At 37.8% G+C, this 27705-nt stretch overlaps 1 protein-coding gene across 5 annotated transcripts in view; it reads left to right on the forward strand.

The window, feature by feature from the left end:
• Positions 1-27705, forward strand: part of LOC131687479 (uncharacterized) — a 408110-nt gene that overhangs the window by 325900 nt on the left and 54505 nt on the right. For 4 of the 5 annotated variants that reach the window (XM_058971567.1, XM_058971566.1, XM_058971569.1 and 1 more), the window contains one exon: positions 11811-11840. The exons of the other annotated variant lie outside the window; for it this stretch is intronic. The gene's annotated coding sequence lies outside the window, so the exon portion shown is untranslated. The remainder of the gene's footprint in view (positions 1-11810; positions 11841-27705) is intronic. 5 annotated transcript variants of the gene reach the window in all.

Below are 27705 nucleotides of genomic sequence, written 5' to 3' on the forward strand. Positions count from 1 at the left end.
GTTTCATTTCTCCCATATTTTTGATATATTGTCCTATTGAAATTGTCGCAAATATTATGCAATAAGGTAGATCGATTATCATCGTGAGGTTGAAGTCTTGTAGAAACAGCTGAGGTCTGAGTAGGGTTTTAGTGCTGTCTGAAACGCTTCGGTGGGATGTATAGCAATTTCCTTCGATTCAGACTTGAAAGAGACAATTTCAATACCTGTAAAGGTTAATTCGATTGAAAGAAGAGAATATTTTGATCCTCGAAAACACTCTTCCATAGCATTTTCTCGGTCCTGGCGAATAATGTTAAAATTGTGGAAGCTAAGATCTACGCCGGAGTTAACCATGTTTTACACAATGCAAATGTCGGTTCTCACGGTAAAGAGGGACAAGTCTGTCTTTACCAGGAGACATGCTGGTGGACTTGAGTGGTTCGTAGTTAAGCTGCCTAAGCTCGACTCCCATCATCAGATGACAAAAGTTAAGACCGTAAGGTATTAAGCCTGTTCTAATGACCCTGCCACTTCTAGTTTTCCCGATCTGTATTCTTCACTTCCTTGCTCTCACTTGAGTACTGTGGCTTTAAATTTTCATAACTTTCCGCTCCCAGCAATTTCTAACTAACTGAATGTATCACATGCAAATAGTTTATTAAATGTTTCAAACAATAGATTATACATCTGCAAACAGTGATCAAATCTGTGAGTTTGCTAGCTGAATTAGCCATCGAAGGATACGATCGCTCAAGGAGGTCCATTTAGTAGAAAAGTGCTTCAAAAATGTTCTCAAAGTCGAAAGTTTTTCACATCCAGTTCATGATATCAGAGAATTGTATCAGTCCAGTACTAGGTTGAATCTCTGGGATAGTTGAAGTTGTTGATACCCCATCTGGAAATAGCTATAAAAATTTTCGAGAACAGGAGCCACTTACTTCGGTTTTGTAACAGCACTTCCTCGAGTTACTATATATGGAGGCTTATCAAGGGACACCCTCGGACTTTTGGGGCCATACACTAATTACGTAAGAGCATATGAGGGGAGGGGGAGTTTCAAAATATCTTACAAATTCTAATCTGAGGGGGAGGGAGGGTCGTCCCTTCTTACGTAATATCATAAAACATGCTTGAAAAATGAAATCAATAAGAATAATATACTTTTCATAAGAAAAGAAACTATTTCTTATTCATGGTCAAGGAAGGTCGGACCTCGAATTGAAGTGTTATACAGCGGCAGAATATGATTGATAAATTAGTTATGCAATTTTGTTGATTGTTGCCAACGTGACGAGCGGCTTAATTGTCGATGGTTTTGGAACAGTTACAGCAATTTCTTGTCTCTTGGAGGTACATTGTTCTGATCAAGAACTGGAGTCACCATCTGTCTTACAAGTTAATAAGTGTTGCTACTCTTATAGTTGAAATAAATTCACACCAGAAGAGGTTATAAATTCTTTTGAGTTCTACATCACAAGGAAATAGATTCAAAGAAAGTGCGAATATAGCGAAGCAAATTATGTTGACCAAATCAAATTTGCTGAATATCTACAAAAAATAATCTGAAATTTCTACTGAGCAAGATTAGGATGCAAATAAAATTACTGCAGATGATTATAGTTAAATTTTGTTCTGAATTTTCTATTAATAGTTCTATAAGTATCGTTTTCGCTATCGTATAATTTAATGAATTAACAATATGATTTTTTAATTACGCAAATCGTGATAAAATCTTATGTAGGGGGAGGAGGAGTTCATCAAAATCTTACGAACTCTTATCTGTGGGGAGGGGGAGGTTGAAAAGTTCCAAAAAAGCCTTACGTAATTAGTGTACGTTCCCTTTGCGAGGAAGCTGTACTTACCTTCGTTACCACCTACTCGGTCACACCAGAAACTCTACCCTAACCGCAGGGTCGGCAGAATCCTTACCGTGTAGTTTCTCAATATGCAAACGGGGAAAACACTTTTGATTAGAATCCCCAATGCCCTACTTTGGTACAATGGTGATACTTACAGGAGTTGTGCGGGTGTAGAGTGTGTAGACCCGTTGCGCACCTGCTGCTACCAATGTCAATGTCCTCTATTGGTTCCGGATCCGATTACTACTACTCAGACCAAGGCACTCCTCTTCCGGATCCCTGATGGCTTTCTGCTGGGAAAGTAGATGGTTTGGGAACCCGAGGGCTTCTTCTTCGATCTTGCTGACTCGTTCAGATGTTGCTGCACGTGGATAAGTTGCTTGACCTCCAGAAAACCTTAATTCCGATCTCAGTCCGAAACGTGACCCATTATAGAGAGTGATACGGACGCTTCGTTATAGATGTTGGCTCCCACAATTTAACGCTTGATATGGGTTATTTATGAAATTTTACGCTTTTCTAAAGATTGTGTTGATCGTTTGCGATTGCAAATCCATGTAACGATCGAGTCGGTTGCCGAGTTTCCCGGAACCTTGGGTGTTAGTCGGTGGTTGTGGCGTGTAATGTTGTGTGAGCTGAATATAATAGAGCTTTTCAATTTGATCGTTGAGTCGTCTAACTTTCTGGAGTTTATTTAATATAAATGTTTTGCATGTCTATTTGAATGTACTAATATCTACGCTCCCTTGTTTACTAAAGACCGAGTCCGTCAAATATGAACTCAATAATAAGAAAATTGATTTTACTGACTCAGTCTTTAGTAAACAAGGGAGTGTAGAAATTAGTCGCAGCCGGTGGTGCAGCCTTTTTCGGAGCTTTCCTTAACATAATACTTCAATTTTTCCTCACGTAATTCATAGGCGCGATATGTCTAGGGATCATTTGGAGTCTTCCCACAGTAGGAAGACTTTTCAGCATCCCTAGTGCATTTTCCACACCGTGCCTTGTGTCTACATTGCGTAGCTGTACGGTTCAATTGTTTGCAGCGATACCAGTTCGTGCCCCTCGATATAAAAATGCGAACAGGTAGACGGATCCAGTTCAAAAGAATAAAGTTTGGGAGAGCAGATCCGGCCAAACGCCCAACATGAGGCTGATAGAAATTAAGTTGTTTTCTTATATTCCACGATTTTTTGCTGAACGCAGTTGCTTACAATTCAGATTGTTCACTGACTGAAGCAAAGGGTTTTTAAAGGACCATACTTCAGCGGATATTTGCAATAGACTGCCAGGTCGGAGACTACACCATCAATATCTACTTCCAGGGCGGGTACGTAGACAAGATACTTATCCGTAAAAAGGAATATGTCTTATCTTTGGTCCGGAAATAGGCCATCCAGGGGCCAGTTGAATTAGATGGATATAATTTGCATCGAAAAAGAAACTTAGAGGCATTATTTTTGTCATCCGGGGAATTTTTCTAATCGACCTCCATTGAGCCTGAGGGGATGTCAGTCGTCAGAGATGCCTTTCTATTAGCCAACACTATCATGTGGACTCCACTAACCGCGAAAAGATGATTTTATCGGGACGGGAAATTAAGGCCAACAAATTTATAGAAAGAAGAAATCGGTACATAGCTGTGGAACAACCCATTAGCAAAGGGTGTATCCACATAGCCACCAGCTATTATTCGGGAATTTTTATTTTCTCATTTACACGCGAAGTCTGAACCTTTGTCACTATGAGTAGTAATCACTCGAAGAACAATAGCACGAACCAGAGCAAAACAGAAGGGGGTGAGTGTAGCGTAGTTGGTAAATCGATTGCCTTGTACGCAGCCCACCTGGGTTCGAGCCCCGACCCCGCACATAGGGTTAGAAATTTTTCATAAGAGATTTTTCTAACCCGAAGAGGCGAATGACCTTAAGGTTAAAACCTCTATAAGCGAAATAAAAAAAAAAGCAAAGCAGAAACAGAATCTTCTTGGTCGAGATCTAACACGGTTACGACGATTTCATTCGAACAAACGCATTGCGAGGGATTTTATGTTTTTGTAATGTGTATATTGAGTAAATGCGATTACAAAGGGTTACACCAGGGTGACAATCGGACTGAAAGATATATAGTTGTACAAACAGCTATAATAGATGCTCTAAGCTAAAAAACAATGAAAACCGAAATTCAGGAGTGATGAATGAATTCACAATTTACCGTCACTCCCTAATAAAACAAACAAACAATATGAAATACCAATTTGCCTCGATGAATTTTTCATTAGAGAACTCCGGAGGTGTCGACGAAACTTTGGAAAATACCACGAAGTGGGGTGGAAAATGAAATGAAAAAAAAAATACTGACCAGTAATACATTGGTAACACGCAACATTTCCCAAGTAGCAATTAAAACATGTGAAGAAATTAAAATTAGCGAAAGATGTTTTGTAGAGGGCTTATATGCGGTTTTTATGTTTAACAAGTTCGAATTGTTTCAGTCAAATAAGATACAACATATATTTGTCCTACTGCGGTATTTGTCAAGGAACCTGAAACAAATCAATATTATGTTCCACAGTGATACCACAATAATCTTTAAAAAACAAGTTGACTCACTGATAATATAAATTCGTAAATATAATGAAATCGATCATACAATACACGAATTCATTCGTCGTTTTCTGCAACGAAGTATTTTCGTGCATTCTAAATAGTAGGTTTCGTTCATTTCATGAACAAGAATGGCCGCTTGGTGAACGAAATCTTTCGTAAATTTTACACGTTTAATGTATACTGCACGAATGTTTTTGTTGATAACGACATTATTTTTCGTGAATGAAATGAAATGTTTCGTGTATTTTAATAAACGTGTATGTATATAACAAACGATTTCGTTTGTCGCATTCGATGTTTTAGGATCAATGTTCGACAGCACCGATTTTTTAAATTAAAAAGATCGGTCTGGCAAATTCGATTCTATTTCAACCTAAGACAAGACGTGACAATCGGCTTCTTATTTTTCCTTCGGCATTCTTCTTTTCGCATATTTTAACCCTGCCGAAATCTTCCGAACAGTGTTGTTATTAATGAAAATGGAGTCTCGTTAATTTATTTTATGCCGGTAATATTTTGCATCTTGAATTCACTATATTGAACTAGGGCATCGTTTTTCCATGTCATGGGTGTTTAGTAAGGTTTGATGAAGCCATTTTCTGAATAATTTTAGATTATGGTGTGGTTTCTGTCTTATTTTTGTTAAAGCTAATAAACCACGTATACGGTAAATGCAAGAAAAATACTTGCTTCACTTCGCCGCACAATTTCAGTTCAATGTAGTAATTTTCTTTTTTTAACGATAACAATTTTATTTGTCAAAAGTAATGACAATCTTTTATTATAAATATAGCAACACTGCTAAACATCATTTCGTTATCCCTGCAGTAACATTGCGTAAGATGCAAAAAGTCAGAATCAACCAATCAGGAGCTGGAACATTCTAACGTAAAATTGGAACAAAAACGGCCCCCCATATTGTCACGTTTTGTCTTAGATTTCAACCTGCTCATCATTATTGAGTACTAGAAAGATTGTGGTGTGAAGAAATGGACGCTTGATGAACAAAAGTTTTGGTAACTTTTACTTATACACTAGATATGGCACGAATGTTATCGTTGATAACGACATTATTTTTCGTGAATGAAATGAAATCATTCGTTTATTTCAATAAATGTTTGTGTATATTACGAACGACTTCGTTGGTCGCACGAATTCATTTCGTTCATCTTAGAAAAGTTTTCGTATTTATTGTCTTCTTATTTTTTCATTCGATCTTTTGGGATCGATGTTTGACAACGCCGATTTTTTTAGTTAAAAAACAGATATGGCAAAATCGATTTTATTGTGATATGAAGAAATGGTCGCTTGATGAACGAAAGTTTTCGTTAATTTTACTTATTTAGTGTACATTGCACGAATGTTGTCGTTGAAAACGACATTAATTTTCGTGAATGAAGCGAAATGTTTTGTTTATTTCAATAAACGTCTATGTATATTACGAACAATCCCGTTGGTCGCACGAATTCCTTTCGTTCATCTAAGAGAAGTTTTCGTATTTAATAGCATATTCTTTTGACATTGCTCCGGCAGAGAAAAACTCAAAATTATTCATACAAAACCATCGAGCAGTTTGCGATGGCTCGACTGAATCCGTACTGCTCCAGATTCTGGGTCAACTAGAAGCGGAAGAGGTTTAGAAAATCTTCCTAAAACCGGCGGACACGGATACGACTACTAAATAGTCAGACCGAGATCGTCGTGATCATCAACAATTATATGACGTATAGCAACAATGACTCCATATTGAAGCTCTGTTGACGTTGACGGTTCGACGAATGGTGCTCGTAAATATTATAAAGATATTCGTATATAGCAGCGAACAATTCGTTTGCCGAACGAAGCTGTTTCGTAACAACCCAACGAAAGTCGTTTCGTGGTTTTCACGAAAAACTCCTAATAAAATAAATGTGTTTCAATAGAACTACAAACGATTCATTATACACTCAAGTTTTTTTTTACGCGGTTTTTTTTTGCGCGGTATTTTTTTACGCGGTTTTTTTTTACGCGGATTTTGAAATTTACGCGGTTTTCATTTACGCGGATTTTGAAATTTACGCGGTTTTCATTTACGCGGTTTTTGAAATTTACGCGGTTTTCATTTACGCGGTTTTTGAAATTTACGCGGTTTTCATTTACGCGGATTTTGGAATTTACGCGGTATCCATCAATGAGGTTCCCTTTATCGCGGATTCTTAAATTTAAGTGGTCTTCATTTACGCGGATTTTGAAATTTACGCGGTTTTCATTTACGCGGATTTTGAAATTTACTCGGTTTTCATTTACGCGGATTTTGAAATTTACGCGGTTTTCATTTACGCGGATTTTGAAATTTACGCGGTTTTCATTTACGCGGATTTTGAAATTTACGCGGTTTTCATTTACGCGGTTTTCATTAACGCGGCTCGTATCCCCCGCGTAAAAAAAAACCTGAGTGTATGTACGAAAAATTCGTATATTTTAAGAAAATTATCTGTACGAAACTAATGTATAGCGATTTACGAATATATTCTATCAGTGCTCATAAGTTTTTATATGAGTTTATTGTATTGCTTGTAGAACATACGGATCAAGTGATTTCGTTCAACGATACTACAAAAGAACATATTGAACACATATTACAGTTAAGTAATCTGTAACTTGCGATTGAAAACTGTTGCGCTTGATTCGAGATCTCGTTTCATATGCGAGTACTTTACATTTTAATTCAATTTTATTAATTTTATTTGCCATTTATTGCGCTGGTAATCGACTGGAGGCTAGGGATGCCAGGTATACAGATTTTCAATACGCTGCACAAATTTCTAAAACTGCAGAGACTTCTATAGTTTTCTGCTTTAATGCACAAATTCATAGTTCTCTGTTATAATGCATAGGCATTTCTCAATTTTTACCTCGCGCGAAAACTAAAAAAAATCGCCTCTTCTTCTTTTAAGACAAAATTCTACGCTTTCCTTAACACAGATTTTTACATAGGCAGTGCCAAATTTCACAAAATATTACCTGGCATCCCTGCTGGAGGTCGAGTAATAAACAAAATAGAGCGTCGTTCTTGCAAGTTCCTACGATGTTCTACTGCAATATCAGAATACTCTTACTTCTGCCTAAGAACATATTGAACACCATAAGAACAACTACTTGTTCTATCTAAGAAAGCAAAAACTTGTGTATCAAAACTAGAACGCTCGATTCGAAACATTGATTCGCCTAAATACGAATATTTTTCGTATTTAGCCCTAGTTTTATTTTTGTATTGCTTCACAAAGATGTAGCAAAACTTTAAATACCAATTAACATACTGGTAAGCTATTTTATGGAAGGTGATAAACAAAATAATACAGTGCATCGCTCTTACAAGTCCCTACGACGGTCTACAGCGATACCACAATCGGGCATTTCACGAGCCGGGTGTTTGACATTTCACAAAGGGGTTTGACAACCCATTTGTTTTGCTCTACTGTTTTCCCCGTGATTTTTGTTGGATTACGCAAACAGAAAAATCTGTCCTACGAATGTAGTTTGATGGTCTTATTCATTTAATGTTTGGCCGAAATGATAATTTTGCCGGGCGCCGAGCTGGGACAAGTCCCACTGAGAAGCGTCAAAAAAGATAAACAAAAAATCTTCTAATCAGAAACATTTCATGGAATTCCTAATAAGAACATATTGAACAACATAAGAACCACTTATGTTCTACATACGTAATCTAAAACTTGTGTATGAAAACAACATCGCTCGATTGGATATTTTGCTTTGCACAATCGCGCATATTTTTTCGTTTTCATCCGAGTTTAATTATGGGTATGTATCACAAGGATTTAGCAAAACTATTGATATCAATTGATGCACTGATCATTATCTATATATTCTGTAATTAACAAAATAGTGCGTCAATTTGTTACGATGTTCTACAGTGATACATACCCAACAAGTGCCATTTTCACAAATGCCTCCCCGGCCTTGTCTAACAATTTGAGAAAAAGCTATCGAAGCATTTATGATTATTTTCAATTCAGAAGTATATTGTATTTTCTGCATGAATTTTTGCTGTATGTTTTAAGAATAGTAATTTAATCACGTTTTTTACATTTTGGTGAATGCACGGATGCGTTATTAAATTTGAATTCTTGGATTAAATTTTTCACTTATGCAAAAAACAACTATTTTCAGAGGCGCATTAAAATACCGGAAGTAAATTACTATGCTTTACAGTAAATATACACTTCGTTTAGTGTTTTCCCGTTACTAAAACCATGCTGATTGCATAATATGAAATATATATTCTTGAGTTTATATATTCAATATGGATTCCTCGTGGGATCAATATTTTTTTAATTCGACTATCATTTGGAAATAAACTTAGCTAGAACATGTTTCCATGAAATCGTGTTCCATTTGTTTTTGCAGTAAAATGTCTAGCATTAACATATTCTATTCAGCAACTTTTGGATTGTAAATAATACTGCTTGTCAAACATCCTGAACAAGTGTTTAATCGAGTACTATATTACTGCATAAGAGCATATTGAAAAGAAACCATGTTCTATATCGCATCTCAATGTGCGCTTTTTAGGTCGTACAGTAGGTAGTGATTTAAGTATTCAAAACAAAATTCTTTGTTCCACATCCAGATAAGAATACTGTATACCAACAAAGTGTGCTACTTGGATACTGTTACAGCAGTTACTGATCGCAAATTATACTTGCGAGCCATTGTTTTGAAAAACTATAAAAATAAACAATAAAACAATCAAAATCAGCAAAAATGAAAACGATTTTTTTTCTACTTCAAAGTTAAGTTAAACTTATTGAATAAATGATTAAAAACGATTATATAATACTAATTGTTACTTACACTGCTGGTCAATAAAATAGGTGTGAGATAAAAATACATGAAATTTTGAGTTTTCTCTAAAAATATTTTTATATTCAAATATTTTATAGTTAGGCACAGTCGTAAATATGAGAAAGAACACTTTTATTTGTAGATTAAATGTTATGCTTTATCGTAACTTTTTCTTCTCCATGAAATCCAAAAAAGTACCTGGTCAATGAAATAGGTGTATTGTAATCCATTGCATTAAAATTTTTCGAATCCAATGATTTTAAGACTTCAACATTTTTAACAACTAGTAACCTGTATAAGCTCCCTTATTCAACCAAATTTTATCCATTTGTCTCGGCGTTGTCATTCAAACGCTGATAAGTTTCCGTTTGTATAGGGTAGCATTCCTTTTAAGCTGCTTCCCACAAACAATCCTTATTTGTGAAATTTCGATCGAATAACTTCTTTTTAAGTACATTCCATAAATTTTCTACGGGATTGATGACAGGAGATTGGCGTGGTCCGAAATTATAGTCACTTTATTATCCCGAAACCATTCTTTTACATAGGGTGATGAGCCTATTTGCGCCATGTTTCTATTATCACCCTACCCATTTGAAGCCGTTGGTTAGAGCAGTGTCTGTCATCTTTGTTCAACGCATTGAGTCAAATGGTAGCGCAACAATAGGGGCACTCGATTCGAGTTTTCATTGTGCTCAAACACGAGAATTTTACTGTTTTCAACGCATTTGTGTTATTATATTGGTTCTTAACAACGAAACAAAGCGGTTGATGTAAATTTTTACGCATTCCATTGATTGTAAGGCAAGAAATTACCGAATTAGTGAGGCACCTTGCTTAGTATGGTGAAAATAGGCTCATCACCCTACTTCGATGTGTGTTTTTGGTCAATATCTTGCTGAAACTGTCATGTAAAGGCACGTTATCTTTGTCATAGGACTGCATGACATCCTTTAGGATGTCCATCCTTTAGCCTTGCATTCGAATCTTGCCATTATAGTGGCGTAGCGAAGAATAGGACCTGCACCATTCCACGAAAAGCAATCCCCAAACCTCATTGTTCTCGCCTCCGTGCTTTACCATATTTTGCGTGTGTCGCAGATCAAACTGTTTGCGCTTTGGACGTTTAACGTTTCGTTGTGCATCGGAGGAAAACAGGTTTACCTTTGATTCGTCCCTCCGAAGGATATGTCGCCATTTTTTGATTCCTTCTGAACCAGGCCCATTAACGCTGTTGAAAAGCTAAGTGCATTTTTCTTCAAAGGCTTTGGCTTCGAAATAGTGGAACCTTCTTAGCAATTCTTTCTGGAAGATTGGAATTTTACGGCCTACAGCGAACTGTTCTCGGACCTACCACTTTTCCAATTTGTGCTGAATTAGTCTTGGATGACGCGAATGGATCAGATTTCACTAAAATTGCAATACGATGGTCAGCTGCTGTAGATGTTTTCTTGGGTTTTTTGCGTGTTTCCTTTTTTCAAAGGTTTTAAGGCATTTGTAACGAAGTTTTCGGAAAGCCGTAGTGTATTCGCGATTTATTTATACGTCTTATCTTCTTGAACAAAATTTCTTAGCAAAACTCGTTCCACTTGAGTACAGTGAGATGCTCGACCCATTCTATAACAAATCTTTGACTTATTCAGCATTTAAATACATTTATTAACACGCAGAATTCAAACTTCACCAAATAAAACGTATAATGGAATTATGTAAAATAATAACACGTTAATATATTTCACACACCTATTATATTGACCACACGAAAAAGCCTGCGGTAGTCTTGTTTTGCATCTTGACAAAGATTGCAAATATAATCATCGCCAACAACCCACTAGTAACTTGACAGATCCCAAGGCCTCTGTGTGCGGTAGGTGTGATTGAGACTGCTGCAACTTGGTATGCGTAATTGAGAGAAAAACAAAATAATCTATCACACACCTATTTTATTGGCTAGCAGTGTACGTAGTAAAACAACCAGTATTTAAACTGGTATTGTCATGAGTCACATTTCCACTGACAGCACGAAACCTGACGAAACGCTAACGGCAACCGTACACTGGGGTACAAATGTACTCAACGCCAACTTTGACACCTGCTTCCACGACGGCTATAAGCAACCTGGCTATACCACCTTTTCCTATTCATACTAGGCACTCTCAATTGAATTGTGGTTAGGGTCTCAGGTCGGTAAATGCCAAATTCTAGTCTTCACACGGCTCCAAAGAAGGCAGTGCAACGTTCTAGGGTTAATTCAATTGTTTCATTTTATTTGCACCAATACCCGTTTCTTGTCCCGTATTCCCTGGAACCAATCAAGAATCCCTCAGGGACATATATACTAGAGGATTGAAACCGCTATTCTAGAATATTTCGAACTCAGCGTTCAAATCTTGAGCTTATATTATTCAAAATAGACTCATCGATAAAAAAAAATTTACATCGAGATGACCCTCCTCGCTCAAATATTCATACACGATGATCATATTATTAATTATATCATTTCTTTTGTTTACAGAACAAACGAAATGCAAAACTGTGCAATAAGGTAAGTTTACATTCCTCACTTTTCAATATATTATTGAAAGATTTTGTCACCTTTTCCATCGCATGCCAGTTTTACATGTCACAGTTTGGTGACCAAAATAATAAACTAAATTCACACTGTGACAAACTTTGTATCAACTACTTCCAATGGGCTGTAATATACTGTTAATACCACTAATTGCTCGGCGAACTTGGATCATTAAAACTTCAATCATTGAAGTGGTTGAATATTGCATTCTGTATATCTGTTCGGAATACCGAACCCGATTGAGAGCATGAGACTGCCTCATTTAAATAGTTTCACGATAGTCGAAGGGGTTTCACATTAACCGGCGACTGTATGCGTACCCACGATTTACTGTCTGGCTCCGTTTTCTATTGCGCTTCATCCCCCGAAGGCTCGCACAGAACGTTATAAACATGCTCTGTAAACAGTGCCTAGTTTGCACCAACCGTTCATTGAATACCTGAATGGAGAAAGTCAGCCCGAAAAAAACCCTTCCAGCGGTACAACAATTTCAAAGACGTCTGCACTGAGCACACATGCACTGATCTATCGTAGGACGAAACAAAAAAAACAATCCCCAACCGAAGCGCCGCGGCCGGCGGAGCAATTCGATTTCAATAAATTTCTCAACTGTCAGACACCCGATGTAATGTGGCTCCATTTGGCGCTTCTAAGCAGAACCCGCGAGCTGGTGGTGGTTCGTCCAAACCCGGACCCGGTCCCATTATTATTGGATTGGGCCCACACTAACCGCGCGGTACGAGTTTCGCTACAACTCCACCGTCGGCTCCGGGCGGTTCTAGTCTGGGTCTGCTGCAGCCAGCAGTGAGCCAATCGAACAGGTAGTGCAATGTTTTTTACGCTCGTTCGCTCGCTTGCCCGTCACACGTTCATACAGGTAGATAGATACGTATAGGTATACGTATGAAAAATGGGCGGCATTTCGCGAATGAATTCTTTTCGAGACCATTATAGCGCACCACGCAATGCAACGGTCCAAATTGTGCATTGTAGTTCGCGGTAGCCTGCAGGGGATGCAGCGCCCCGATGACGACGGTACGAGCAGCGTGGAAATGGTATGCAAAGTGGTTGCCCGGGGATTGGAAAAAAGAGAGAGAAAAAAAAGGCTCATGATTTAGTGGTTGGTGCAATGTTTTGTACTATCCGACAGCGAACAACCGCAACGGGTGTGAAGTACAAATAGAAAACGCACGTATGATGCACTTTGAAACTGACCGTGCGTTGGGTTGTGATTGAGTGTCAAAAGTGTTGTGAATATTTGCTCTTTGCGTCAATCTACTTCCCTCGGTGTTGTTATTTGAGGATGCATAGGCGTTCTACTGCTTTTAGGGCCTCTTTGATGTTGGGGTTTATTTTGACGGATCAATCATTCGTCTTTCAGCGATTAATTCTGTTGAACATTGGATCTTCGAAGATTACTACAATGTTGTAATTTTTTCAAAGCAAAACATACCATTTATCTATACCTAGCGAATAAAAAAAGCAACAACATCGTTAACATGACGAACGACATTCCCACACGGAATCTTCACGAATCAACTCACGCGAAGGAGTTACTCACCGAGCAACCCCCCAGAGGAGTTGTACTGGGGTGACCGAGACATAATTGATGCTCGTAAAGTCCATTCTTGCGCATCCAAGCCGCGATCGCTACCGCTGCCGTCAGTCATTATCTCAAACAGCCCTATTATATTTCCGCGAAGGTGCTGCTGCTGTGTTGATGAATGACGCGGGTTCGTCTGCTCGCGTGTTGATTCGAGATAAAACAAAAAGTGCTGGACTTGCCCGCGGAATTGATGATGCTCGCTTGTTCTCAATTTAGAACGACAGACAGAAACGTCTTCAGTCCAGACTGTGCCGAGATGAACACGGCGCGGCTAATTTTTTGTCATACCCATAGCCCATTGAGACCACTAATTAAGAGATTCAACGTTCGAAGTTTTCTGATCTTCCGTCTGCGATGCTGGAATGTTTCGTCTGTCGAGATGGTTTCCCAGAATACGTATAAAGACATTAAAAAACAGCATCTTCTTCGTGACTCGCTAGAAGCCACTAGGCTATGCCTGAAATGCCATTACTTCCCCTTGGGACCCAATCGCACTCACCATGGTGCTCTGGCGGTTGTTGTTTTTGGCCTTATCTAGTGAGCGAGAGAAAAAAAAGCTCTCGAACTGACGGTAGAACTTTTTTTACTACCTCGGCTTGCAATTTGTAAGATCATTTAGCGTGGATAGTATCAATTATCTGTCATTTTATGGAAACTGGTAAGCTCTGTCAGCCAGAGTATGGACCTTATCGCATCAGCGGTACTTGCTCATTGCAGAACCGTGTTTCCCATCAGTGCACTCATTTCGTTAAGTGTTATTTCCAGCAAATTAAAATCATCGTTTTCGAAATAGTCAAACACGGGCCGACAATGGTTCGACAGCTACATCCAGCCTTTTGAAAATGAATATTGTTAAATAAGAAAAAAAATTACCTCCAGGGCAGAATCATACCTTGTGGATTCCATTCAGGATAATTTTCAAGATTGCGTGTTCGTTAACATTAATTAAGCTTCCTGAAAATGATTTTACGTGTTACTAAGAACAAAAAACAAGTATGCTCCGAACAGTTTTTGTGCAGTAAACAATTTTGTAAATGATTGCTTTTCCGAAGCAATAACTTTATGGACACAGCAAAACACTATATACTCTATAACTATAAACTCGCTATTCGAATTATTTTACTTGCTATTCTGATGACAGCGTCGTAGTGTTTCGAATGAAAACCAGTGCAAAAAATTGTACATGTATTACTTCAAGTCAGGTTGCCTCGTGAAGAGTAAAAATGTGTTCGCGAATTCGCAAACAACATGATTATTAATCGAGAACAATTTTACATAAGAAAGGACCGATACCACTGTTGACCGCGCCAAGACTCGCCAAACTTAATCTTTTGAAAGATATCCACTAAAAAAATAGATTGTAATCGAAATTTCGAATGTTTTCTCAGGTCAGATTATATTACTATACTACTAGCGTTGTACTTTTTACGCAGGACTACAACGTCTATGTGCCGTCTCGCAAAGTCGAGATTGATGGCGTGGTTACCGGTACCAGTTCAAAATGCTAGATTGCAAGCAATTGCATTTGACATCGATCGCAGCCGATAGGTCCAAATTCTATGTCCATTAAAACTTATATTGAGTTCAGAGCCGTAGCGTGCTGTTCGCCAGGTTGGCCCCCGCCAAGGGCGCCAACCTGTAAATCTTGATCTGCTTGTTAAAATAAGTGAGGTAAAGTCATAAAATTAGTCAGGATAAGACCCAGTTGCACACAAAATTATTGTTTGAAAGTCGAACTGAAAAAGAAAGCCACAGCAGATATCAAAAATGGCGCATAACTGAGACTCTACCAAAGGTGTTAGAAGACTACGCGACGATCCTGTTAGTCTAGAATAAACAACAAACAAGACAAAAACTTCAAGTTTCAACGAAAATAGCGAAAATGATTGCAAACTTTTTCCGCTCGTTTTCTCAGTTTCATACAAACAAGGAGAATGAAAATGTGGTCATGGTCAGTAAAACAGGCCGCCTTTTTAAAGCTGTAGCAAAGATCGTAGAGTAAGGTAAATCAATTATCATCGAAAAGATTACCCCATGTCGTACCATGAAAATTGAAGTGTACTCGATGCCGGGAAGAGTTCCGTTATATCACAAAGTTCCCAATCCTGCACTAAGTTAAATCTCTGGTTGAAATGTCACATGCTTTTTGGTCTTCCTGGAAGCATTGGAAACTTTTCTAAACTTTCTTCCTTCAACTCTTGGCCCTTAATATTGAAAAAGATACTTCACTTTCCAGCCCCTAATTGCTAATTGAATGTCGTGAAAAACCAAGGGGTGTGTCGCTTAGTACAAATCGAATTGTGCTCACAATCAAACAGCGTAGTAGGATGTGCCGCAATGTGCCACGATGTGCCATTGTGTTCAGTAAAACAAAAGCAATGGTTGCTATGATTATTTAACTATACTTTGTTGACAGTTTTTGAGTTGTCAAAAGTGTGCCTCATTGTGTCACACATTGTGGTAACGAGTGATGTATTGCTGTGAATCGTAATCGTATATCGTGTTATCGTAGGTGATACAGTTTGTATGGCACATTATTCCAAGCGACTCACCCCTTGTTACAAAACATATACTTTTTATTTCTTCTGAATTGACCAGGTGCTGTTTGCTTCGGATTTGTCGCAGAGCTTTTTCTTGCTGGTATATTTAGTGCACTTTCAAATGAGAAAAAATATTGTTATGAAGACTCATGACGACCGAAACAACCGATCATGCAGACGATTCTTGTCGAAGAAGACGCAAAACAGTCTCACCAAAAGGTCACCCGACACTAGTGTGAAGGTCCAGTGCGATTGTCACTCAGAATCTTTGCTCACTGGAGCAAGAAGTCATGGAAACAGACAATCCCGCCCTTCAGTAGATCTACGCATGTCAAGTTCGAATCGATAACTACACCGTCAATCTCAACTGTGTGAGCAGGGATGTAAATGCGTTAGTTGTTCATGAAAGTTTTATCGCCAGTAACGTCATTTGTTTGCTTTAGACAAAATATCACAATCTTGATCTTATCTAGGCGAACTTTCAAGATAACTGGCACAGCTCCATATTTCGGCGTCTTGCAAAATATTAGAATACTTCGCGGGCTATCTTTGATCCGAAAGAAGATCGGATACGGTCGAACCCAGTTCATTATATTTGATTTTAAATGGAAGCTCGGATCTTTGGCGACGAATCTTGTTCGACATCCATTTTAGGATCACTTGGGTCAATTGAGGAGTACACTTAATATACAGTGGAGTGCCAATATTTATAGTCTTCCTGAAATTTCAAATCAGACTCACCTCAAAAGTATTGGTATCTCGAAAAAATGAACCCACATGCAAAATTTGAGCGCAATCCAAAAACAATGTCATGAAGCGTCAAGATCTGGTGTAATGTTGAAAAAATGTCTTTGTGGTACAAGGAATATTTTTGAATTGAGATGGGACTTGAGTTTGGAAATGCAGTTTATATTTTTTTTCGTATGCCAAATGTTTTAGAAATCAATGAAATGTCGAAATCTGGTGTCAATTCGAAAAGAAACAAGTTTATTGATTTATATTTGAAAGTCTAAGTTTGAAAATTAAAGTACCAGATAGGCATCTTTTATCAACAATTTTTTTATGAGAAGTTCCTTTGATTCGTGCAGTTCTAAGCCATTTAGCATAAAAAATTCGAAATTAATTTTTGAATATTCTAAAGGTCCTTTTGTGTATTTTCACTTTGGCCGTTTTGCACAACCCCTTAATCGCGTCCGATTGAGCTAAACTTTTTTTTCGTTGAGGTGCGTCCGGTTATTAAATTCGATGATCACCTATTTTCCATACATGCCATTGGGACTCCAATATACAGTCGTCGGAATAAATACTCCCTCCGACGGCTTCACACACCTAGCGTCAACTGATTTCCTAAATATATGTTACGGGTGAGACCGATATTTCGAAAGTTACCTCGGACATGCTCAAGGTGCTGGTGAACTTATATTACGAGATTACTCCTCACACATCGTTTTTAACGCATGACTACCGCGCCTATGTGCCATCTCGCGAAGTCGAGATTGATGGTGTGATTACTGATACGATTTTTAATTGCGAACACCTGATGAAGCACCGTGTGTGCAGTTTTAAGGATCCCTGACTTCAGTCAGTAAAGATACTGCATTTGGCATCAATCGAAGCGGAAGGGACTAAAAACTATATCCATGCAAACTTTGTCGCATGATCTTATCCGGATCTGTTATACCCAACTATACCTTCCCCGACAAGGTGAATTGCACTAAATGCAAGCAATACAGGACCGTTTCGGCATTTGCGGAGGAAATCATGGAAATGATTCTTGCAGTAGGAAGTGGTTCCTACTTATAGAAAAAAAATCGTAAATGGAACGAAAATGGTAGTGCAATACACGAATCTATTCGTTGTCTTCTGTAACGAGTCAAATTCGTGCGTTGTATGCAATTCGTTCTGTACATTTCACAAAGCGAAAATATGGCGATTTTGATGTAGATTTTTTGTCATGGATTATTATGGTAGTTGGAGCAGCTATGGATTTCGGACCTCCAATTAGTACAATTCGTGTTTGCCTTTGAGCGAGAGTTAGCTTTAAGCTGTAAATATAGTTAAATCTATAGGTGTGATTTCAATTCATAAATATCAACATTCTTACATTTCTAGTCCAACATTTTTCGTATCCACTGTCCTACAATTTTGCTTGGGTTTACAATTTTTTTAAGGTATTATATTCTTTGTATAACGTCCTAGTTGTAAGAACTTTTAAAATGTTGTGTTCGTGTATACAAGGTACAATTCATCTGCATGACATTATAGAGCGGCAAATCATGTTCGTTGTATAGTTCATAAAACAAGTTCCCGCTTATCAGTCATACATTTATGTTCCGGTTTATATTGTCGCAATACTTCGAGTACAAAAACCGATAATAACCAAAAATAACAGATCGCGATAAGGCGAAAAAAGTACGAATATCATAATAAAACTGCTGATATCATGAACATCAGTCAAATTCGAAAGTAAGCTCTAGAATAAAATATCATGATACCGTGCAAATAAATTACGAAAATCGTGACTAAAATCCTAAAATCAAGAACATTAATCATGCTATTCGTGACAAAAATTTAAAAAATCGAGACTAAGATCCTGAAATCATGAACATAAATGATTCTAATAGCAACTCAAATCTCACGATAACGTGAATATAAATTATGAAAATCGTGACAATGATCCTGGAATCATGAATATAAATCACATTACTCACACAAAAATCATGACTAGTATCCTGAAATCATGAGCATGAATCACTATGCTCATGACTAAAATACCGTGAAATAGAAATTACGAAAATGACTAAGATCCTGCAATCATGAACATAAATCACGCTACTCTGACAAAAAATCCGATAGCAAACTCATGAACAAAATATCACAGTAACTTGATTGGACTTCACAAAAATGGCGGATAAACTCTTGCAATCATTAATGCTATGTATCCCCAAACTATGAACAAGGATCACAACAAAAACTAAACATATCCAGGGAACAACCACAGTAACCCAACCAAACATTCGAATGTAACGCCATGTATATATCCGACGCGAACTAGTTTTTTGAAAGCACAAATAGTTTCATGTACACGAGGTTTATTGTTCATAATTTCAGGAACTTGGTCACGGTTTCCGTAACTCCTTCAGTTCACGAAATCGTGATCTTGTTTTCATGAATTTTTTCGTGTCCGATTCCAAGATCCCCCCCCCCATACGCGATGAAGAAGGAGTATTGAAAAGCCACTGAGAATCTGCATTAGTGAAATGCTGGCACTTTTCTGTTGATGCCAGCTAATTTTACCAAAAAAATGCACGCACTTTTCTGTTGATGTTTGTTGCTTTCATCGATTCTTCATCCATCCAAAATCGTTGTTAAATGCTCTTTTTATCTATAGTTTTCCGTCCTTCTCAACCAGGATTTCTCTATTAGATGGAACTGGTAACAATTTGGTGGATTCATCTTTTTTGGGATGAATTAACTCCATTGTCGATGTACTATTGTACGCCTTCCTTATTCATGACAACAAACTCGATTCTTCTAGGAACATAACAGCGAGGAGGAGCCTTGTAGAATTTGAGCCCAGGGATTTGCTTGGAATCTTCATACATTGTCGATCAACTCACATCCATCGAGTTTCATCAGCACGTGGTCTTACATTTGCAACAATTCCCAATTCGTAGTCTTATCCATCACAAAAGCTCTGGTTTTCTTGCCACAGGAGCAGACTGCATGCCTAATCATAATTCTTTTTCTTGCAAACAAATCTGAACCTGGCAAGAAGCTTGCCGCGAGCAGCAGCATTGTAGAATTTGAGCTACAGGATTTGTTTAAAAGTGGCTTTCGCATATGATTCATCATAGATCAATTCACATCCATTGTGCTTCATCACCACTTGGTCGTACACCATGCGGGCTCGGATTCTGACTGCTGTTTATTTTTTTGGGTTTCGGTGGGGTTGTTTATTTTCTCGGTAACATTTGGAGCAATTTCGGAGACGGATTCGCCAGTAGTAGAGTAATTAGTATTCCGGTTTTTTTCCAAAATCATTATCAGAGTTGTTGGGATCAATCTTAATTAACCGTAGGTTGTTCGAAAAGTGCAGTAGCAGGCAGTTATGCGAGTTTCATTCTACTTTTTAATCACTTAATTCACAGTTCTCTTCGAATAATACAGTAGTTTCTTCTCTTACTCACTCGATAATGGACGGAATAATTCCATTACTCGCAAGCGTGGGAAAAATCGCTACTCGATCCGTTCGTTCGGCATTCACCTATGAAGCATTCTGCTTACATAGAAAATGAAGCAAAGCAACTTGGTGAAGCGAACGCATCTGACCCAAAGCTGCAACAGCAAATGAAGAAGTAAATCAGGATTCGCTCAAACTTTTTCCGAGGCCCGGAGGACTGAGGCTTATATATCAATCGACTCAGATCGACAAATTGGGACAATCTCTGTATGTATGTGTGTGAATGTATGTCATGTAATTATCTCAGCAATGTGTGAATTGATCTTAATGAAAATGTTTCAAATGAAGGGCCTTACGTGACAATTTGACACTAATTTTTGTTTACTTTCTGAGATATGGGTCAAAACACGACATGTTTTAAGCAAACAACTTTCGAACAAAGCAATTACGTAGCGCTAATATAAATAGAATATTTAGAAAAACACCTTTCTAACAAGCCATAGATCGTCTAAATCCGTTCACGAAAGGCGAATATCTTAAACATTTTATATTTTTTTCCTCACATACCCATTTTTAATAACTAAAAATCAGATCGTTACATAATGAATTTGCTTGACTTGTGTTTTGGGGGTAAAACTAAAACGATTTTGAATATCGGGGTATGAAAACACATCTACGTGATACAAGGATTGACTCAACAATAAATAAACTATTTCTCAAAAATTAATATATAAGTTCACATCAAAGACAAAACAATTTGTGAAAATTTCTTCAGAGTTGATATACTTACCCGTTGGAGCAAGCAATGCGTTCAGTTGTGTTGTAGATGGTGTGGTATATTAATACACAGATCGTAAAGTAGTCCACCTAGTAGTAATACAATAGATTTATAGTATGATTTATATTCAAATTATACTAGTAGCTTCAGATAGGGCATCTGTATTTTAACTTCTTTCGCAAAACTTTGGTTGTACTAGTTATGGCGTAAAAATTACTAGTTGCATTATTTATAATAAGGATGTAAGGCTTAAGGAATTGAAATATCGCCCAATATCCAAAAATAAAATGTCACAGCACTAACCATCATTTACCATTCCCAACACGTATGCCACCCTCTCCCCCCCCTCTCATCCTTCGTGTTCGTAACCCCTGTCACCACTGTGTCATAAGATCTTCAACTAATCTGAAATATTTATTAATGTTCCAAGCTAATTTGATGTTTGCAATGTAATTGTGTAGGTTTGGAAAGATAAAACTACAGTTTTTCCATTTTAGTGTGGAGCTGAACCACTCATGGAAACAAATTTAATATTACATTCCACTTCAAAAAGGAAAATATTTCCCCTGAAGATGAAGGGGTATTCCTTCGAAACGTTGCACTATGGAGAGTCATGTGACCTAAAATCGAAAATTACATTAACTCCAATTCAATTTAATTCTATACTGAGCGTTTATATATAGTAGAGACTGGGGAGATTTGATCACCTTTTCTATTTTTCCATTCAACTCCGTGAAATGATGAAAAATTAATGATTTTTCGTAGTTTGATATCGTTTCTAGGGATGCCTAATAATAAGAAATATGACCATTAGTGGAAAACATAGATTAGTGAAGACCCGATCCCTTATTTCAGGATACTTGAGTCTTCTTTGAAAACATGTCTGATAGTTTGAATCTTTCCTTTTCATGCTACTGGTTTGTATAGAACTCTTTAACCCCTATCTCAGGAACGAAAATTCCAAATGAAACTATACGTAAGCTATAAGGATGACTGGAAAGAAACTGCATTGTAATTGACTGAATGCATGGCTTTTGTGCTATCGTCAATAATATAACCGCCAAGGTCTAGGATTCGCTACAAGCAGGCAATGCGTCCACGAAATGAATATGTTTTCTTCGGTGAGATGGTTAGTCTTCGAGTACTCGTATACTGAAGGCAAAAAGATATTTAATTATGTTTTTCTTGTATTTAAACCCTGAATATTGAAATTTCTTTTTTCAAATAATTTAACGAAAGGAAAACCAGCAAAACACAAAAAATATGAATCGAGGGTTGTATACAAACCGAACCTACAAAACAAAAACCAAAAAATAATTTTAACTGTCTAAAATAACTGTTCTGAAAAATTCACTCTGCATGACGGATACACTATCAATTTCACGCACGCTTCGTTTGTCCCTCTTCCCTGTCAGCATACGACCACAGATCCCAGCCGATCTTCACTACTGCCAGTCCCGCTCGAAACGAAACTAAGACAGACGCCAATCCGTCAACCTGTCGAAGTGAATGAACTGACAGTGGTTGGGGATAGAACCCGACCCAGTCCCGAGTTTTAGCAAAAATGGCATAAGGTGGCCTGTACCCCGGTTGGCACCGCGGGGAGGTAAGGGATAGGAGTTCTGTATCGGAGGTGAATGGCGACATAGTTTGGCCTCATATTGCACGATAACGCAGTCTTGGTAAGCAGGATAACGTATTTTCAATGCCAACCATAATCTTGAGAAGGACGCTGGAAGGGGTATCGTTGCCTGATAAATAGTTTGGACCAAATTTAGAACATCAATATAAGGTTACCCACACTGTGATGTTGCACCATTTTCAGACTTGAAAAGTGTCTGTTAATAACTATTTAAAATGAACCTAAATTGGTGTTCACGGGTGGTTTAGGTGATCCTGTCACCTTGCCTCAGAGTCGCTCCTAACAATATAAATCAATCTATGAAGCACATAAACATTCACCCTGATTTATCAAAACATTTAAATAATGCATTTTGAAGACCAAATCAACATAAACTAAATTCGCACTGCATACTTTAAGCTCGATTATCCGATACGTATGTTAGCTTTCACTAGTACCATCCCTGTCACTTTCACAGCGAGACAGACTGACATTTTCTATAATTGATTATTTCCTTCTGCTCAATCGAACTACACACTGCGAAACGGCAGTGGAGAAGCCCTCCAACGATCGAATCAAGTATCGATTCCCGTGCCATTGCAATAATAATATGCACAAATTTTAAGAACGATTTAGAAAAAAAAATTGTTTGAGACACCCTAATGAATAGTAAATGTTCTTTTTTGAAATGTTTTAATAACGAAAACGAATTCAGAGTACCAAAATTACATAAAAACGTCCTATATGAACCGATACGGAAAAGTTTGGACTTTAGTCCACCTTTTGTTCTAAGTCTTGCCACTGTGTAGCGGTATATCTCGACGATTTATTACATCCTAAGCCATTTAGCATTAAAAATTCGAAATCAATTTTTGAATATTCTAAGGGTCCTTTTGTGTTTTTTTTCTTTCATTTTGGCCGTTTTGCGCAACCCCTTAATCCCGTCCGATTGAGCTAAACTTTTTTCGTTGAGGTGCGTTCGGTTATTAAATTCGATGATCACCTATTTTCCATACATGCCATTGGGACTCTAATATACAGTCGTCAGAATAAATACTCCCTCCGTCGCCTTCACACACCTAGCGTCAACTGATTTCCTAAATATATAATTACGTAGGGACCTGGACACTGACCAGCAACGCAGACGCCTAGGTCAGCACATGAAGCCACTCACCGCCTCGTGTGGGAACATTAGTCTTGTCAGCATAATGTTCCCTTAAATACCACCTGCTAGACCAGCGTGGTTGTTCAGTATAAATGTATCTACGGTCAGGGCCGCTAAGTTTTAAGTCAATCAAGTGAAATAAAGTGCATAAAGTGAAAACAAACTTTTTTAAAACTTCGAACAGGTGGCCCAGATCAAGATTGGCGCAGCCTGCGGTTCTAGTGAAACAGTAAAAACTAAGTACGATAAACAGTGCAAAGGTTAGGATTGATAAATCCAACCAGAGTGAGCCCGCGAAGCATTTCAACAAAGTGTGAAAAGTGCTAGCATCTGCCGTCCCTCTAAAAGAGACACAGAGTTGAGACTCCGCCGCGTGCTTCAGACGTCCACTAGGAGAATCAAGCACCCAAGTGAACCCCGCAGAACACGATTGCAAAAAGGTGAGTTTGTTACTTTCTTAATAGTTATAACTAAGATTGAAATTGGACTCTCCTTGGGTAGTGTAAAATTTTTCTGTGCACCGAAGTCCGCTCTAAGAGAAAGGCTCGGGCAGCACATTTTCAATTTAACACTAACCATTTGGGGCAAGAAGCATTCTAAGAGAACTTCTACCCCACACGAAATTGTGAAGTTCTAAGCGAAGCACATTTTCGGAGGCCACACGAGTTCTAAGAGAACGTGTGCGCTGACAAAAAATTAAATTAAATACACCCAAGCAAAGGCTACATTAATGCCAAAAGCACCTAACGCCTTGAAGAAAACTCGCGCATTGTTGAGAAGTATCAAACGCAGCAATTGCGATTCTTCAGACTCTGACGAAAGTATTTCCTCAGCCGAATCAGGGGACCTAGCTCATATCCCCATCGAAAACACACCCGAAATAGAAACCATGTCTTTAACCAAAGACGATAACATGGAGCAAATTAATGCCCAGTTACAAAAAATGATGCAGATGATGAATGAATTTTCAAACAAGCAAAACGATCACGATACCATGTTTTCCCAAATTGAAACACATTTTAACAATATGGCAGCACCCAGACCAGAGCCTATTTTACAACCCACAACAAACGTCGAACAATTGTTTAAAATACCTGATCCAATAAAAATGCTACCCGCATTCGACGGTAATTCTAAACAGTTAAATGCCTGGCTGACAACAGCGGAAGAAACTCTAAACGCATTTAAAGAACACGTGACACCATTGCAATTCAAAATGTATGTCACTGCAGTCATCAACAAAATTCAAGGCAAAGCCAAAGACATAATTTGCCTTGCCGGTAACCCCGACAGTTTTGAAAGCATAAAAGAAATTTTAATAAATTCTCTTGGCGATCGTCAAGAACTTTCAACTTATAAATGCCAATTATGGCAATTTAGAATGACTGATGGCATGAGTATCGCAAGATACTACCACAAGTCTAAAGAAATAATTCAGAACATTAAAACCCTAGCAAAACAAAAGGAGAAATATAAAAACAATTGGGAGCCGATAAACGATTTCATTGATGAAGATGCATTGGCAGCCTTCATATCCGGACTAACTGAACCATACTTCGGCTACGCTCAAGCAGCCAGACCTAAGGATGTAGAAGACGCCTACGCGTTTCTCTGTAAATTCAGATCTAAGGAAATAGCAGCACACAACATGGCTGCTGATAGTTCTAACAAGAAAAATCAAAAATTTAAAGGGTTCGATATTCAGTCTACCGGTAAATCCAACCAAAACCATCCCAAACAATTCAAATCAACACCCCGCAAACCAGAACAAGACGAAATAGAACCAATGGACGCAATGACTACACGAAGTAAGCTAACACTAAACAAAAAAGTAATAAATAATCATGAAATCACGAAAAACGAACACGAAGACGAGATCTTAGGAGATGCTAAGTCGGACACTGAATCCGAGGACGACCTAGATATAAATTTTCATGTGGTCAACACAAATCGAAAAATAACTTAAATTATCTTCCCTATCTAAAGACGATTCACCCAATATCAAAGAAACAACTCAAAATTCTAATAGACACGGGAGCGAATAAAAATCTAATTTCGCCTGACATCCTGGAATCCACTAAATTAGTACAGGATACACAAATAAAAAATGTATACGGAACAAATAACGCCACAAAAATAGGAAAACTAGACCTTTTTAATAACGCTTTTAAACCATTTTCATTCTACGTATTAAAGTTTCATCAGTTTTTCGACCGACTAATAGGATCAGAGACACTTGCTAAATTACAATCGAAAATAAACTACGAGAACGAAACCATTACAATAGCAGATAAACAATTTTCTTATTCAAAATTCTACCCCACTAAACAACTTTATAACCATTTCGTAACCATTCAAACCACAAACAACGGCGACTGGTTCGTCCCATCATACCAAAAGCTTTGTAAAAATACATTCATACGACCTGGACTCTACAGGGCCGAGAATAATAAAACTACGATAAATATAATCTCCTCATCTAGGAACCAAACAAAAACACCCAAATTGAAATTAGCAGTTAACAATTTTGAAACCTTTTCCCCCTTTCCTATAAAACATGCGAAAACAATATCTGAAAGTGATATCAGTAACATCATCAGAACAAACCACCTTTCAAAATTAGAACTAACCGAGCTAATTCGGGTTCTGAAAAAACACCAATCTGTAATCCAGAAAAAAGGGGAAAAACTCACATGTACATCGGCAACCAAACACAAAATTCTAACCACCAACGATTCTCCTATCTTTACAAAAAACTACCGTTACCCACACCACTTCAAGGGTGACATTCAAGAACAAATACAAGAAATGCTAGACAACGGTATTATTAGACCTTCCAAAAGTCCCTACTCTTCACCAATATGGGTCGTACCAAAAAAAATGGACGCCTCAGGCAAGAGAAAGGTGAGAGTCGTAATAGACTATAGAAAAGTCAACGACGTAACTATCGACGACAGGTATCCCATGCCTCAAATCGAAGAAATCTTGGACTCCTTAGGGAAGTCCGAATACTTTACTACTATAGATTTAAAATCCGGATTCCATCAGATCGCAATGGATCCGAAACATGTAGAAAAAACAGCTTTTTCGACGGACAAAGGGCATTTTGAATTTACTAGAATGCCTTTCGGTCTCAAAAACGCTCCTGCTACCTTTCAGAGAGCAATGAATGATATTTTGGGAGACTACGTAGGGACAAAATGCTACGTATATCTAGACGACATAATCATTGTCGGATATAACTTGAATAATCACTTAGAAAATTTAGAATTAATTCTAAAACGTTTATCTGACTACAACTTAAAAATACAGTTAGATAAATGTGAATTTTTGAGAAAGCAAACAGAGTTTCTGGGACACATTATAAGTTCCGAAGGGGTAAAACCAAACCCAGGAAAAATTGAAAAAATCATTCAGTGGCCAATACCAAAAAATCAAAAGGAAATAAAACAGTTCCTTGGATTAGTCGGGTACTACAGGAGATTTATTAAAGATTTTTCAAAGATCACTCGACCAATGTCAAAATATCTAAAGAAAGAGTCAACAGTAGATGTGCAGGACTCTTCATACGTAAATGCATTCAATGCACTCAAACAAATTCTATCCACAGACCAAATACTGGCATACCCACAATTTGATCTACCTTTTATTCTTACAACAGACGCATCTGGTTACGCACTAGGTGCTGTATTGTCACAAATACAGGATAATATCGAAAGACCAATTGCATTCGCTTCCCGAACACTGTCAGATACAGAATCGCGATATGCTACCAACGAAAAAGAGGCTCTAGCCATACTATGGGCAGTAAACAAGTTTAAACCATATTTATATGGCCAAAAGTTCACACTAGTGACCGATCACAAACCTCTTACTTTCATTAAAACTTCCGATAAGAATCAAAAAAATTTACGTTGGCGCTTAGATCTAGAAAATTATGACTAT

Source organism: Topomyia yanbarensis, chromosome 3 (genome assembly GCF_030247195.1).
Source record: "Topomyia yanbarensis strain Yona2022 chromosome 3, ASM3024719v1, whole genome shotgun sequence".
NCBI classification, from domain to species: Eukaryota; Metazoa; Arthropoda; class Insecta; order Diptera; family Culicidae; genus Topomyia; species Topomyia yanbarensis.